Source organism: Schistocerca piceifrons, chromosome 1 (genome assembly GCF_021461385.2).
Source record: "Schistocerca piceifrons isolate TAMUIC-IGC-003096 chromosome 1, iqSchPice1.1, whole genome shotgun sequence".
Taxonomy (NCBI): Eukaryota; Metazoa; Arthropoda; class Insecta; order Orthoptera; family Acrididae; genus Schistocerca; species Schistocerca piceifrons.
Window position 1 is genome coordinate 865102068 of NC_060138.1, and position 14948 is coordinate 865117015.

The following is a 14948-nucleotide window of genomic DNA, read 5'->3' on the forward strand; positions in this document are numbered from 1 at the left end:
CTGGTACTAACCTCATCCACCCGACCACCACTTCCTCCTACGATCGGGTCCTAAGTGTGACATCTGCCAGTAAACAAAGCTCACTTGTATCTTCGCTACCAATGTGAGAAAACTGCTGAAAACGATGCCTACCACCACTTCCTAGGGGGCAGTTAATAAAAGGACTCAGAACGCACTAGGCTGATGGAAGGAGGAAGGAGTTTACTTTATTAATTTGGGAGCAGTTTGTTTACGGATGGAGTATATGTATCACAGAACACATGCTCTGACATGCCCCACACCATACAGACCTGCAAACCAATCCCACGTAACTCATTTATAGTGCTCTAGACAATTGTAAACAGTTAAAAATAACTCATACCACAGCCTACAGACATGCAAACTGCTCGTAAATAATGCAAAACATATACCTCCAAATACCCAAACAACTCCTAATTTTCGAAAATAATTTCAGTCCAGACCTGCAAACTGCTCCTAAATAATACACCACAATGATGTGTAGACACGCTAAGTGCTCATAAACTATGCAAATAGCTCATATGAAGACCGCATATTAAGACCTACCGACCAGATCCCCAAATAATGCAATCAACGGCGCAAGCACAGTCCACTGAGTACACAAGAGGCAGCGATAACTGACGTATACCTAAGATCTCGAAACGCGCACTGCCCCTGCTCGTCTTCCGCAAACATGAAGTGGCGGCAACTCCCTCATACGTAACACCTGTGAAATTCCTATCCAAATACCTGCTCACCTACATGCATGTGCTGATGTGATCGGGTGGGAGCGCAACCCCGAGCTTCAGCCAAACACAGGCCAAAGTTGTATGTAGGCGCCCTTAATGACCGAGCGTTTATTTACACACACACACACACACACACACACACAATGCACAATCCAAACAGAGCCGCGCGCGTTCAGCCTTCCTCACTCGAACTGCCGTCCAGTGAAGATGCTTCAGAATTCCATTACACAATATCAGAACCTGCTGTCCCCTCTTAGCAGTTCTAACAGATCATAAGAGACGATTGACTGGCACTTGACCGCGCGCGCTACAACCCCCGCGAAGTGAGCCAGCCACAGCTCGCACCCGCCAGATGCCGCCGCCGAACACCGGTGAAAGTTGCATTCCAAGCAGCGAGCACACCAGTCTCATATTCGAGTCATCTCCAGGCTATCCTAGTTTCCTTGTGCTGTGGCTGTCCCTTATTTAAAATCATTCAATGTTATGCTATCGACTGTAAGAATATGATTTACAAGGTGGAAGGTATAGTTTCCTGTGAGGTGCCGTGCATCAGTCCGTGTTAATGTCTGTGCAGGGCAGGAATCATTTATATCATGTGAAACTTCCCCTTTGAAAAATTTATACACGAGACTGTGCTTAAACTGACACACAATATTTTGTTAGCGCAACGGAAACTGACTTTCAATAATCCCTACAAAAGAATGGGCCCTGACTAACAGTAAACTATACCTTTCACAAATCACTTACCTCACAAAAATCTTCGCTACTCAAGCTACTGCAATACAGCGAGCGCCACTACTGCCAGCTAAATAAAAGATTCAAACTACTGAAGGCACTAACTACTGATAGGGATAGTTAGCAAATGAAAGATATTAATAGAGAACAAACAATGTATTTACCTTGATATCATCATATATAAATATAGCAGTTCATGACAAATTTCAAAACTCCTCCATCTCTCTCCCCACATCCACCACTACTGGCGGCTCACCTCCAACTGCGCAACGCTACGCGCTGTTAACATCCAGCTGCCCCTCTACAATGGCAGACAACAATGCAAACTAGCCACAGACTGCACACAGCACAGCCAGTGTGAGGTAAGTGATTTGTGAAAGGTATAGTTTACTGTTAGTCAGGGCCCATTCTTTTGTAGGGATTATTGAAAGTCAGTTTCCGTTGCGCTAACAAAATATTGTGTGTCAGTTTAAGCACAGTCTCGTGTATAAATTTTTCAAAGGGGAAGTTTCACATGCACGTGTGTTCGCCATGAGTTCCGGAGTCCAACTGCGTTAGTACACATCGCCACCAGCAGAGGGCCTCATTCAAGATATCCAATTTTGGTAAGGAGTTTGAATTTTGCAGAAGATCATACACTTCGTTTACCTAAAAAAAAATGGCTCCAAGTTCAACTGTGTTTAGCTCCTATCACAATCAACAGAGCGCTCTGTCATCACAGTAGTTGATTACACAATTACCATTATTCAAGATGGCTGCACCCAGTGTGAAACGTGTCACCTTTCCCGAACATGCATGCTACAGTAAAATTCCAACATGGCATTCGTCACACCCTACACGTCGTTCAGCAGATCCCATTTCCAGATCTTTTCGCATCTGATATCTGCAATTTAAGTCCGAAAAAGACATATCCATTACCTTCTGCAGCCTGTTTAGAAACAGAGAGACCTCGTTTACTGCAACAGGATCTTGTCTTGACCATTCGCCGGAAATGCGAGCGCCGTCGGCGGCATTTCAAAGCCACATATCTGTCCATCTAAACAGCCACCCACTCAGCCCCAGGACCAGCATGCCAAAGTGGGCTTTCTCTATACCTGCTCTCCAGCTATTGTCTAATCACATACATTGCACAAATGGATTCCTGAATAGCGCAGATCTCTAACCTCCCCTGCATCTCCAACTCGACATGTAAACAGTGTCTCTCTCCCAGCCAGCGAACCCGACGTCATTCATGCTGCGCTGGCAACTTCCACTCACAAACCTTAAATACTCTCATATATAAAAGCCTATTCACTCCTGCCAAAACTCAATAATAAAAAACACTCTTCCTTTCTAAGCATATATTAGTATGCATTTAGAACAAATAGACAAACATAATTCCAAGCAGAAGTCATACATATGATCAAAAAGAGGAAAAAAAGACCTCAATTTAGGTTATCCGACATTTATTTCCATGTCCTAATGATACAGTCATAGATGAGTCGCGTCATCCACTCGCTCAGTCCTTCAACACACACTTTCACAGAACTTGTTCTACTTACTTGCCCCCCATCCCGTTATAATAATTTTGTACAAGCATTTACGCTCCCCACATACAACCCACCTCAATAGAACATAATAATTCCTGTTTCCACAGATAGTCATAATCGGTGAACAATTAAACGTACTAAATTACGCATACATGTAGTCAAATAAGCAAATACTTTTACCTACATACACACCCCTCTCACCGAGGATAGGGCATTTAATATTATATACTTAAACACAGACCAATGGTAACAATATTCTGACTCGCACCTTGTCCTTGTAATAAAGATAAAATTCATTTTCCTATATGGTTCAAAATAGCCATTTTACATCAATGCACCCTCAGTCGACCCAAGTCGCCCTCAGAACAGTTCAGCTACTTCGAGGGCCTTTCTCCCGTTGGCAGAAACGCGTCAGTCTATCTGATCAGAACCTGCTCCCTTTTATACAGACATCTCCAGACTCGTGTATTAGAAGACCAAAAATATTTTTAATATAGTATTATGATATTCACCTCACACTCGTCGATATTAAGCACAGTTCTAGTACTTTAGCGCGACATAGACCTCTGACTAGCTAGAATTCCTGCCCTGCACAGACATTAACACAGACTGATGCACGGCCGCTCACAGGAAACTATACCTTCCACCTTGTAAATCATATTCTTACAGTCGATAGCATAACATTGAATGATTTTAAATAAGGGACAGCCACAGCACAAGAAAACTAGGATAGCCTGGAGATGCCTCGAATATGAGGCTGGTGTGCTCGCTGCTTGGAATGCAACTTTCACCGGTGTTCGGCGGCGGCATCTGGCGGGTGCGAGCTGTGGCTGGCTCACTTCGCGGGGGTTGTAGCGCGCGCGGTCAAGTGCCAGTCAATCGTCACTTATGATCTGTTAGAACTGCTAAGAGGGGACAGCAGGTTCTGATATTGTGTAATGGAATTCTGAAGCATCTTCACCGGACGGCAGTTCGAGTGAGGAAGGCTGAACGCGCGCGGCTCTGTTTGGATTGTGCATTGTGTGTGTGTGTGTGTGTGTGTGTGTAAATAAACGCTCGGTCATTAAGGGCGCCTACATACAACTTTGGCCTGCGTTTGGCTGTAGCTCGGGGTTGCATTCCCACCCGATCACATCAGCACATGGATGTAGGTGAGCAGGTATTTGGATAGGAATTTCACAGGTGTTACGCATGAGGGAGTTGCCGCCACTTCATGTTTGCGGAAGACGAGCAGGGGCTGAGCGCGTTTCGAGATCTTAGGTATACGTCAGTTATCGCTGCCTCTTGTGTACTCAGTGGACTGTGCTTGCGCCGTTGATTGCATTATTTCGGGATCGGGTCGGTAGGTCTTAATATCCGGTCTTCATATGCGCTATTTGAGTAGTTTATGAGTACTTAGCGTGTCTACACATCATTGTGGTGTATTATTTAGGAGCAGTTTGCAGGTCTGGACTGAAATTATTTTCGAAAATTAGGAGTTGTTTGGGTATTTGGAGGAAAATGTTTTGATTTGTTTACGAGCAGTTTGCATGTCTGTAGGCTGTGCTATGAGTTATTTTTAACTGTTTACAATTAGCAAGCGTGTGCCTAGAGCATTATAAATGAGTTATGTGGGAGTGGTTTGCAGGTCTGTATGGTGTGGGGCATGTCAGAGCATGTGTTGTCTGATACATATACTCCATCCGTAAACAAACTGCTCCCAAATTGATAAAGTAAACTCCTTCCTCCTTCCATCAGCCTAGTGCGTTCTGAGTCCTTTTATTAACTGCCCCCTAGGAAGTGATGGTAGGCATCGTTTTCATCAGTTTTCTTGCATTGGTAGCGAAGATACAAGTGAGCTATGTTTACTGGCAGATGTCACACTTAGGACCTGATCGTAGGAGGAAGTGGTGGTCGGGTGGATGAGGTTAGTACAAGTGTCGTTTCTTTACACGCAATGGTCTTAGATTGATCCCGAAAGCATAAGCGACCTGTGTTTAATGCCAGAATTCAAACTCGGCGAGGGTTCCTAGGAAGAGGCGGCGGTCCTCTAAAAGTAGTTGAATGTTGGTAGATGAGCACCTTTGCATACGTATATGAAATTTTAAATTGAATTATTTAATATGATTAATTTTGAAATGGAATTAATTACTTAGGTAATTGCTAGGTTAGATGGGCGATGTGGATGTTAGCGTATTTACAGAAGACTATGTCCGTCACGTGTATTGAGGCGGCGATAGGGGGTGTGTGATGTAATCGCTTGGATGTATGCTGGGCGCGTGTCCGGTTATAACGCACACGCGAGAGAGAGTCAACTAACTTAGCAAGGGGTATCGTGATGCAAACGTGCTCTTGTACAGTCATGGCGGATTTAACTGTTGAGCAAACTTCGGTGCCAAAAGTGTAACACGCCGTTCTCGGTCTGATAATAATAATAATAATAATTCTTATTATAACAATAATAAATGATAATGAATGATGATAAATGATAATGAGTGATAATGAATAATAATGAAGAATAGCTTTTAGCGGGTCACGTGATATAACTTAACTAACTTAACTTTGGAGCTTGTAGAAAACATCTCGGACCGTTGTGTACGTGAGGGGAGATTGCAGTGCCCCGAAAAACAACTTTGGCGCGAAATGTGATCTTTTGTCCACGACTGAGACACGTGATGGGACGCGGACCAATCGGCCGGTGTCTGAGATGAATATGGACCTCCTCGAACCTGTCCAGGAAAACAACTTTGCCGCCAAAATTGTGAGAGTGCGTTCTCTGTCCACCGCGTGCTGGATCGAATGACTGACCGTTGTGACGTCAGCCTTGACAAGTTCCAACGCGACCAGCGAAAACATGTTTACGTAGGTGGACTCTACGGCAACGGCGGGGGAGTGCGCGCCGTAACCGGCGACCAGGTCCCAGCCGCCGGGAGCAGACGCGGGCTAACGGTGATCGGGGAAGCCTCCTCTACAGGCGACGATATGAACTAAGTCAGTCGGAGCGTGGTCCGCATGCCGAGTGCAGAGGGTGTTGCCGCGATATCGAGGATGTGTACTAACTCTGCCGGAGAACAAGTGATGGCGCTACTGTTTGAAATAAAGACTTCAGTCCTTTTGCCACGAATTCACAGGGGGTAACTCATGTTAGTAAAAGTGCACTTTATTACAATGTGACGTGATTTTTATAGCTTAGGAGTGAAACGATAAATGAGGGCGAAAAATTCATACTTCGTAGGATGAGATGGACTTAGGTTAGTGCACATGGCCCAATTGGTCTCTTTTATTTTCGTAGGTGTGACAGATTATCGTGTTTGAATCTTAATTTGTGAGAGATTTTTTGTTATGGAAGTAAGGGAATTGGCTTTCTTGCCGCAAAAATCGACCATCTTGAATAAATAATAATAAATAATAATAAATGCTAATAAATAATAGTAAATGATAATAATAATAAATAATAGAAGTACAGCTTTGCAGAGATTATGGAGTGTGAATTTGAACATGGCGCGATTTTCCATGTTAGTGGAGGTAGGCCAATATTAGTAACTGATAATAAATAATAAATGACAACCAATAATGATATTAAATAATAATAAATGAGGAATGATAATGAATAATAACAAAGACAAGTATTGTTTTGCAGCCATTATCGTTTTGGACTGTGAATTTGGGGTGAATTTTCTCGTGGAGGTAGGCCAATGATAATAAATGATAATAAATGATAATGAATGATAATGAATGTTAATAAATGATAATGAATAATAATGAGGAGGTAGCCCACTTGGTCTATATTCCCTCCAAAATTCAAATTTCCCGCAATTTTTTCTGGTGGTTAGGTTAGTGGATGTAGCACATTTGGCCTATTTTCCCGCCAAAATCCGCCATCTTGGATGACGTCATGCGCTTTTGCCAAGTCTGTATGCCGCCATCTTGGATGACGTCATCTCCGCCATCTTGAATAAGTTTGGCAACAATGGAAAGTGGGGCTGCACGAAGGTTGTCCTACTACTTACATCAGATCTCTCAGAATGCTTGGACGTTTCAGTCTTCGTGTAATGCATCCTTTGACGTTGTGAGTACAACGTAATGGAATGAAAACTTTTTAAGGCACTATGTCCCAAAAAAGTCATTTAACTCTGCATATCGCTTTACACTTCCCCTCTTCTCGCAATTGATCCATAATGCAGTAAAACAATACAGAGTTTTGCATATCAGTCTTGTTTCCTATTCTAAAATATATTTGATGTAAACTATTATATTTGAACATATTCATTTTTAAATTCCGTTTGGAAAAGTTGTTTGATTAAGTTGCGTAACCTATCTTTTAAGCTTATTGTACGTATCACAGGTCACTACCACAATAACCGGTTGTGCGTCTCCCACTGTCGATGTCATACGCAATCATGTGCCTCCATTTTTCTTACTGATAATCAGCAGTCCGTTTTACTGAAAACAGACACTGAAACATTATAGCTGAATTACTTAATTTTAATAAAAGTAGGCACTGCATATACTAGTTAATGAAGTGAATAACTAAAATGCATTACCAGTTCATCTCACTGAAGGCAGCCCTGAAATGAATCAACACGACAAGGCAATAATAATCTGCGCAATAGAATCACTCTGTAGAACTGCTCTGCAACTAATAGACTCGGTCAGTGGCTAACTTACCATAGAAGCTGAAATTTGAGAAATGGAATAGATTTCGTATAGTGTCTTAAATTCAGCAGTGTGCTAAGGAGTGACGGAGTGGAAGTGCAGTACATTGTACTGGGGTCATACAGGTCAGTCACAAGCAATCTTTGTTGAAAATCGGTAGATTTGATGTACATGTACAGACATACAAATGATTACAATTTCAGAAAAGTTGAATGATTTTTTCAAGAGAAGAGCTTTACAAATAAAGCAAGTCAATAACGCATTGATCCACCTGTGGTGGCGCTCTATTTCTTAGCCGCCGTTTTCTGCTTCGTTGTATTGTCCATTTGCAGGCTTTTGAGATTGATTGTTTCTTCATCATGATACTATTTTACATTTGTATTAGCATTGTTTTTTTCTTGATCTATTGGGGATTATTGTGTTGTCTGTGTTGCAGGTTCTGTACCTGATTTACTATGGTTGTGACTGATGGCTATTCATTAACTTTCATTTTTACTTTGTGATTTTTTATGTTGGTTTTACATTCGCTCTCAACAGTAATTTATCTCATCCTCATCAGTTCATGTGTGTAAGTTTGAGGTCCTGGTGGCCCAGGAAATAATCTGCAGTAATTTGCGGAAAGGTTGCACTTCTGTCGCGTTCAACGAATCACTTTAGTCGTCGTTGGTCCCGTTCTTGCAGGATCTTTTTCCGGCCGCAGTGATGTCGGAGATTGGATGTTTTACCGGATATCACATATTCGCGGTACCCTCGTGAATTGGTCGTACGGAAAAATCCCCACTTCATCGCTACCTCCGAGATGCTGTGTCCCATCGCTCGTGCTCTGACTACAACACCATATTCAGACTCACTTAACTCTTGATAAACTGCCATTGTAGCAGCAGTAACCGATCTAACAACTGCGCCAGACACTTGATGTCTTATATAGGCATTGCCGATCGTAGCAACATATTGTTCCGGTTTTCATATCTCTGTATTTGAATACGCGTACCTATACCAGTTTCTATTGCGCTATTGTTTACTAAATGGTGTTAGACTTAAAAATAGCCTTAGGCCTCAAACAGCAAAATCATTTTGTACTTCGCCACTTCATTATGTAATCTGGTACCAGATTAGAAAATTGGAAAATTAATCTCGTTTTGAGGTCCGCTTGATTGCTATATAGCTAATTACGAAAGCATAAGACGAAAGCATGACAAAGGAAGCGCTAAGATTCTGTTAATGTCACCTCCGCCTCTTGGAAAGCCTTAGTAAGGTGTGCCACACACTGCGGAAGGAGCAGCTAATAGCGAGTGAGGGTGAGACTCTGCCGGCAATTGGAGAGGTCTCCGTGCGGCTGGGAACGAATGGCTGGGATGGTATGGGATGCAATGGGATGGGATGGGACGGGAGAGCGAGGCAGTGGGGGTGGGGAAGGAGGGGGGGCGGAGAAGTGGCGCCCTGGCTGGCTCCCGGGGGACTCCTATCTTTATGTCGTCCGTAAATCTCTGATAGCGGCATTGGAAAAATATGAGCTCTCTAAATTGGAAGCTGCCGAAGCCAAGAACACATGGACGAACAGGCGGTACCCGATGTCGCCTGAAAAGAAGCTCGCAGGGGGCCGACGTCTTCCTCTCCCGTGTTCCTCTTCCCCAGAAGCGGAGGCTAAAATGGAAGTGTGTTTCAACTAGAAATCACCGGAAGCTCGCACCACAGGAGTCTGTCAAACGGCGGTTGGTTCACACCATATGAAATCTCACTGCACCTGTATCTCAAACTTTGTTGGTCATGAATAACCAATTCGCATTTTACGGTCCTGAACGGTCACTGTTAAGGTGGCTTAGGGGTCTGTCTTACAAAATGTCGGTTTTTCGTCTCAGTATTAATGATAGAAGCTGCTAATGAAGGCAGTCTGCTACAGGAGCTGACAAGACACTGTCCATTCCGTTCAACTGCTCTTCCAAGTCCTTCGCTGTCTCTGACAGAATAACGATGTCATCGGCAAACCTCAAAAATTTTTATTTCTTCCTCCTGGACTTTAATTCTTACTCCAAATTTTTCTTTTGTTTTCTTTACTGCTTGCTCAGTACACAAATTGTGAAGTAACCTTAGAAAATAGTTTTACCGTTATTTACGACGACTTTTTCACTTTGAGACAATATTTGTGTACAGGCTTTTTTTTTCGTTTGCATACCAAGATTTTATCTCACTCTACATGTATACTACTGGCCATTAAAATTGCTACATCACGAAGATTACGTGCTACAGAGGCGAAATTTAACTGACAGGAAAAAGATACTGTGATATGCAAATGATTAGCTTTTCAGAGCATTCACACAAGATTGGCGCCGGTGGCGACACCTATAACGTGCTGACATGAGGAAAGTTTCCAACCAATTTCTCATACACAAACAGCAGTTGACCGGCGTGTTGCGATGCTTCGTGTAACGAGGAGAAATGCGTACCATCACATTTCCGACTTTGATAAAGGTCGGATTGTAGCCTATCGCGATTGCGGTTTATCGTATCGCGACATTACTGCTCGCGTTGGTCGAGATCCAATGACTGTTAGCAGAATATGGAATCGGTGAGTTCAGGAGGGTAATACGGAACGCTGTGCTGGATCCCAACGGCCTCGTATCACTAGCAGTCTAGATGACAGGCATCTTATCGGCATGGCTGTAACGGATCGTGCAGCCACTTCTCAATCCCTGAGTCAACAGATGGGGACGTTTGCAAGACAACAACCATCTGCACGAACACTTCGACAACGTTTGCAGCAGCATGGACTATCAGCTCGGAGACCATCGCTGCGGTTACTCTTGACGCTGCATCACAGACAGGAGCGCCTGCGATTGTGTACTCAACGACGAACCTGGGTGCACGAATTTCAAAACGTCATTTTTTCGGATGAATCGAGGTTCTGTTTACAGCATCATGATGATCGCATCCGTGTTTGGCGACATCGCTGTGAACGCACATTGGAAGCGTGTATTCGTCATCGCCATACAGGCGTATCACCCGGTGTGATGGTATGGGGTGCCGTTAGTTACACGTCTCGGCCACCTCTTTTTCGCATTGACGGCACTTTGAACAGTGGACGTTACATTTGAGATGTGTTACGACCCGTGGCACTACCCTTCATTCGATCCCTGCGAAAGCCTACATTTCAGCAGTATAATACACGACAGCATGTTGCAGGTCCTGTACGGGACTTTTTGGATACAGAAAATGTTCGACTGCTGCCCTGCCCAGCACATTCTCCAGATCTCTTACTAATTGAAATCGTCTGGTCAATGGTGGCCGAGCAACTGGCTCGTGACAATACGCCAGTCACTACTCTTGATGAATTGTGGTATCGTGTTGAAGATGCATGGGCATTTGTACGTTTACACGCCATCCAAGCTCTGTTTGACTGAATGCCCAGGCGTATCAAGGCCGTTATTACGGCCAGAGGTGGTTGTTCTGGGTATTAATTTCTCAGGGTCTATGCACCCAAATTGCGAGATAATGCAATCACATGTCAGTTCTAGCATAATATATTTCTCCAATGAATACCCGTTTATCATCTGCATTCCTTCTTGGTGTAACAATTTTAATGGCCCGTAGTGTATGAAGAATAACTTTTGTCTTTTAGGTAGTGTCTTGTGACGACTTTACTACCGGGAGACCATGAACTATTGTAATTGACCTTCTCGAATCTGGATGCCCTAAGTGATTGTCTTCGACCCAGGCCAGATACCACACAATAGGAGCCAAAATTAAATGCCCTGATAACAAGCCGTGTTACCTGACTGTGCGGTGTTGGAGTAGAGAGATTGCGCCTGTGCACAACCAACAACAACTAAAACCGCAAATTCCCACGAAACTTAGAAGATTTTCAACCAACACTTCTTCGTAATATTTCTCACACTGAAAAAAAGAAGAATGTAAAAACACTGATAAATAATCATTGATAAAGTTCAATGTACAAAGTATTAATCACAAGTCTAAAGTCGCTGCAAGTCAAGCACGATAAATTGTTCCAAATTCCATACAAATATTGATCCAATTCAGTTTCTGGCAATCCTTAACCAACATTAATTCCATTCCATTAAGACATCAAGCAAATCTGACATGTGTCTATTGAACAGTTCAATACAGGACTGACTTACAACAATATTATAATGTATTTCATTTATTCTGCGAGCGTAATCGGGCGGTCCTTGGCTGCCATCTTTGTCGCGTCTATGTCGTTGAGCACAGTCCGCCGGTCGCAGCGAGCAGAGCAAGTGACAGAGTTCTGCGACATTTTCATACATGTAAACATGCATCTCAAATTCCCCATACCGGGAGACCGTTCATCCTTCACCAGTATATAAAAAATCCTAGCAACTAGACCGCATAATCACAAATCATTAAATTGTTGACGGGCTTCATAAGCGATTCGTTATATCCTTCATTTTTTACCAGACAGTCGTACGAAACATGATAAGTATTAGTGCAGCCACTGATATATGGAACCTTTACCTATGTCGGTATGTACAGTGTCCCAGTTCCGTTAGCACAGTAGCTACGATGACTAAAACTCAATATTATGTTCACAAAATGTGTGTATTTATTCAAAACAGTCTTTACCGAAAAAAAAACTCAACTGAAGTCGTTTTAAAAGTCTTTCGAAGCAGTCACTGTAGTTCTTTGTTGCAGTTGCTTTTAGTTTCCTTGGATGTCCTTAACTGAGTCGTAAGAGTATGCTTCCATTGTCATCTTGAATTTAGGGACCAACCAGAAGTCGGGTGTGGCCAAATCCGGCGAATACCGTGGATGATCCAAGACTCTGATCCATTTGTTGGTCAAGAACTCGTGCACAGTCTTCGCTTTGTGGGCTGATGTGTTCATGGAGGAGCAACCATTAACCTGCCTGTCGATATTGTGGTCGAATTCGACGGATTCGCGCCCACAAACAATGAAGGACTCAAAAAAGTTTATGGTGCTTCATTGCTCCACTGCTATTTTCCGTCGAGTGTCAATCACATACAGACACATTAGCTGCCAGGTCACCTGCTGCAGCAGTGCCGACCCACTGACGTTGTTCAAAGCTGTTTTGAAACTGCTAGGATTGTAACCCTGCAACTCACCACGAGAAAGCATTGCAATTTGGAATTTCTCACGAGCAGTCCTAACGGCATTGGGACGCAGGATGAACCAGAAACCCAGCGACAAAGTTTGAGCGGTTGTTCAGGGTTCAGGGTATTTTGGGACAAGGGACCAGTGGCCTCTGACGGCTCGTTGCAGCGTAATACTGTGATTATGATTTTCTCGGTTTCCTGCCCCAATTACCACTGCTTCTGTGCCAATATCTTCGCAACAATTAATAAATCTGTAGCACGCAATCACCAAAACGCACAACATAAAACACCTACGTGGCTGCCGTCGCTGTGAGAACAGCCCGGCGCTGCGTTATTGTGCCGCTCTTACATTGTTGTCATCGCCACCACAAACGAGATGCATACTGACCATCTCTTCGTCAGTAAACCTATCGGTACAGCTGTGAAAATCAGTATTAGTGTACCACTAACACTACCACAAAACAAACCTGAGACAGAATCGAGCAGGACTGTTTGCAGTCTTTTAGGCGAAGAGTAAAGTAGACATAACTGTTGACTACAACAAGAGGTGTGACTCATTGAAGTATGTTAGTTTGCAATCAAAAGACACATGCATGTACTGTCGACATTTGCACTGTTGTGCACTATTTTCTGTGAAATACTGATATAAAGAGAAACTGGGACATAAAAACAAACAAAATGCTGCACATAAAATTATAAACAAAAATCTTATAGAAAATAAAATTTCAACATCAGCCCTCAGTGAACAGATAACACAAATATCAATTAAAAAACCTTACTTGTCATGAAGCCGTGGCAATAAAAACAGATAAAAGTAATACAGCAGTTGTTCAAAATGGTTCAAATGGCTCTGAGCACTATGGGACTCAACTGCTGAGGTCATTAGTCCCCTAGAACTTAGAACTAGTTAAACCTAACTAACCTAAGGACATCACAAACATCCATGCCCGAGGCAGGATTCGAACCTGCGAACGTAGCGGTCTTGCGGTTCCAGACTGCAGCGCCTTTAACCGCACGGCCACTTCGGCCGGCACAGCAGTTGTCATTTAGCAAGGAGACCACAATAACAAAACACAAAAATTTTTTGAATCTAACAAAATCACTCAACTACACACAGACGCCACCCAAAAGTACCAAGAGAAGCTGAAAAGACTATCTAAAAACTGCATTTTTCTACTGAACAGTAGTGAAGCTCAGTACCGTGTTGTAATGAATCCACAGACTCGTAGGTTAAGGTCCCAGCTTAAGATTCATAAAAGTGGTTGTCCTGTAAGTCCAAATGCAAATCCAATAAGCAGCCCAGGATACAAAATTATCAAAAAACTTCACGATAAACTGAAGAGAAATTACACCTCTGAAAACAGCTTTTCAATTAACAACAGTTTCGAATTAATCTAATAGTGCCAGAAAAAGTAACATTTGAATCCTTTGACATAGTAAACCTCTACACAAATATCCCCTGGAAAGACACTCTGACAATAATACAAAAAACTCTAATTAAATACAAAAATTAAGCAATGCAGAATTCATGATGATGCTTGATTTAGTCCTCTCTGATAACTATTTTTCATTCAATCGCAAATTTTATATGCAAAACAATGGTCTGGCAGGCCTTGCGGGCCTGCTTGCTGACATAATTTTACATGACCTGGAACAAGACTTCTTTTTAGTACACTCACAATTTACTGACAAAACTATGTATTATAAAAGATATGTGGATGACACAATAATAGTTTTCAATGGTCCAAAAGAAAGACTACATAACCTAGCAGAAGAAATGAATAAAATGCACCCAAATATCAAATTCACAGTTGAACACTAGACCACTGAAGGAATTAATTTCCTCGACTATCTCCACTCGCAATAACAAGCATACCTTCCAAATATACAGAACATCTACAACCAGTGATGTTGCCATTACCAGTACCTCATACCAGCCAAACCAACATAAATCAACTTTCTTCAGGTCATCTGTAAACCTTATGCTCCGCACCCCAATTAGTGAACATGAGTGTAAAGAAACGAACATATTTAGATCTATAGCTCAAAATATAGGTTAAAATGCCTCTTTAATAAACACCCTAGTTGAAAAAATCCAAAGTAAACTTAAGCAATCACCATCACCATACAAGCAAAGAAAGAAATGCCAAAATTTGTCTGTCTTCCATTCCTCAGGAAAGTGTCATATAAACTTGCAAATCTTTTGGGACCTCACG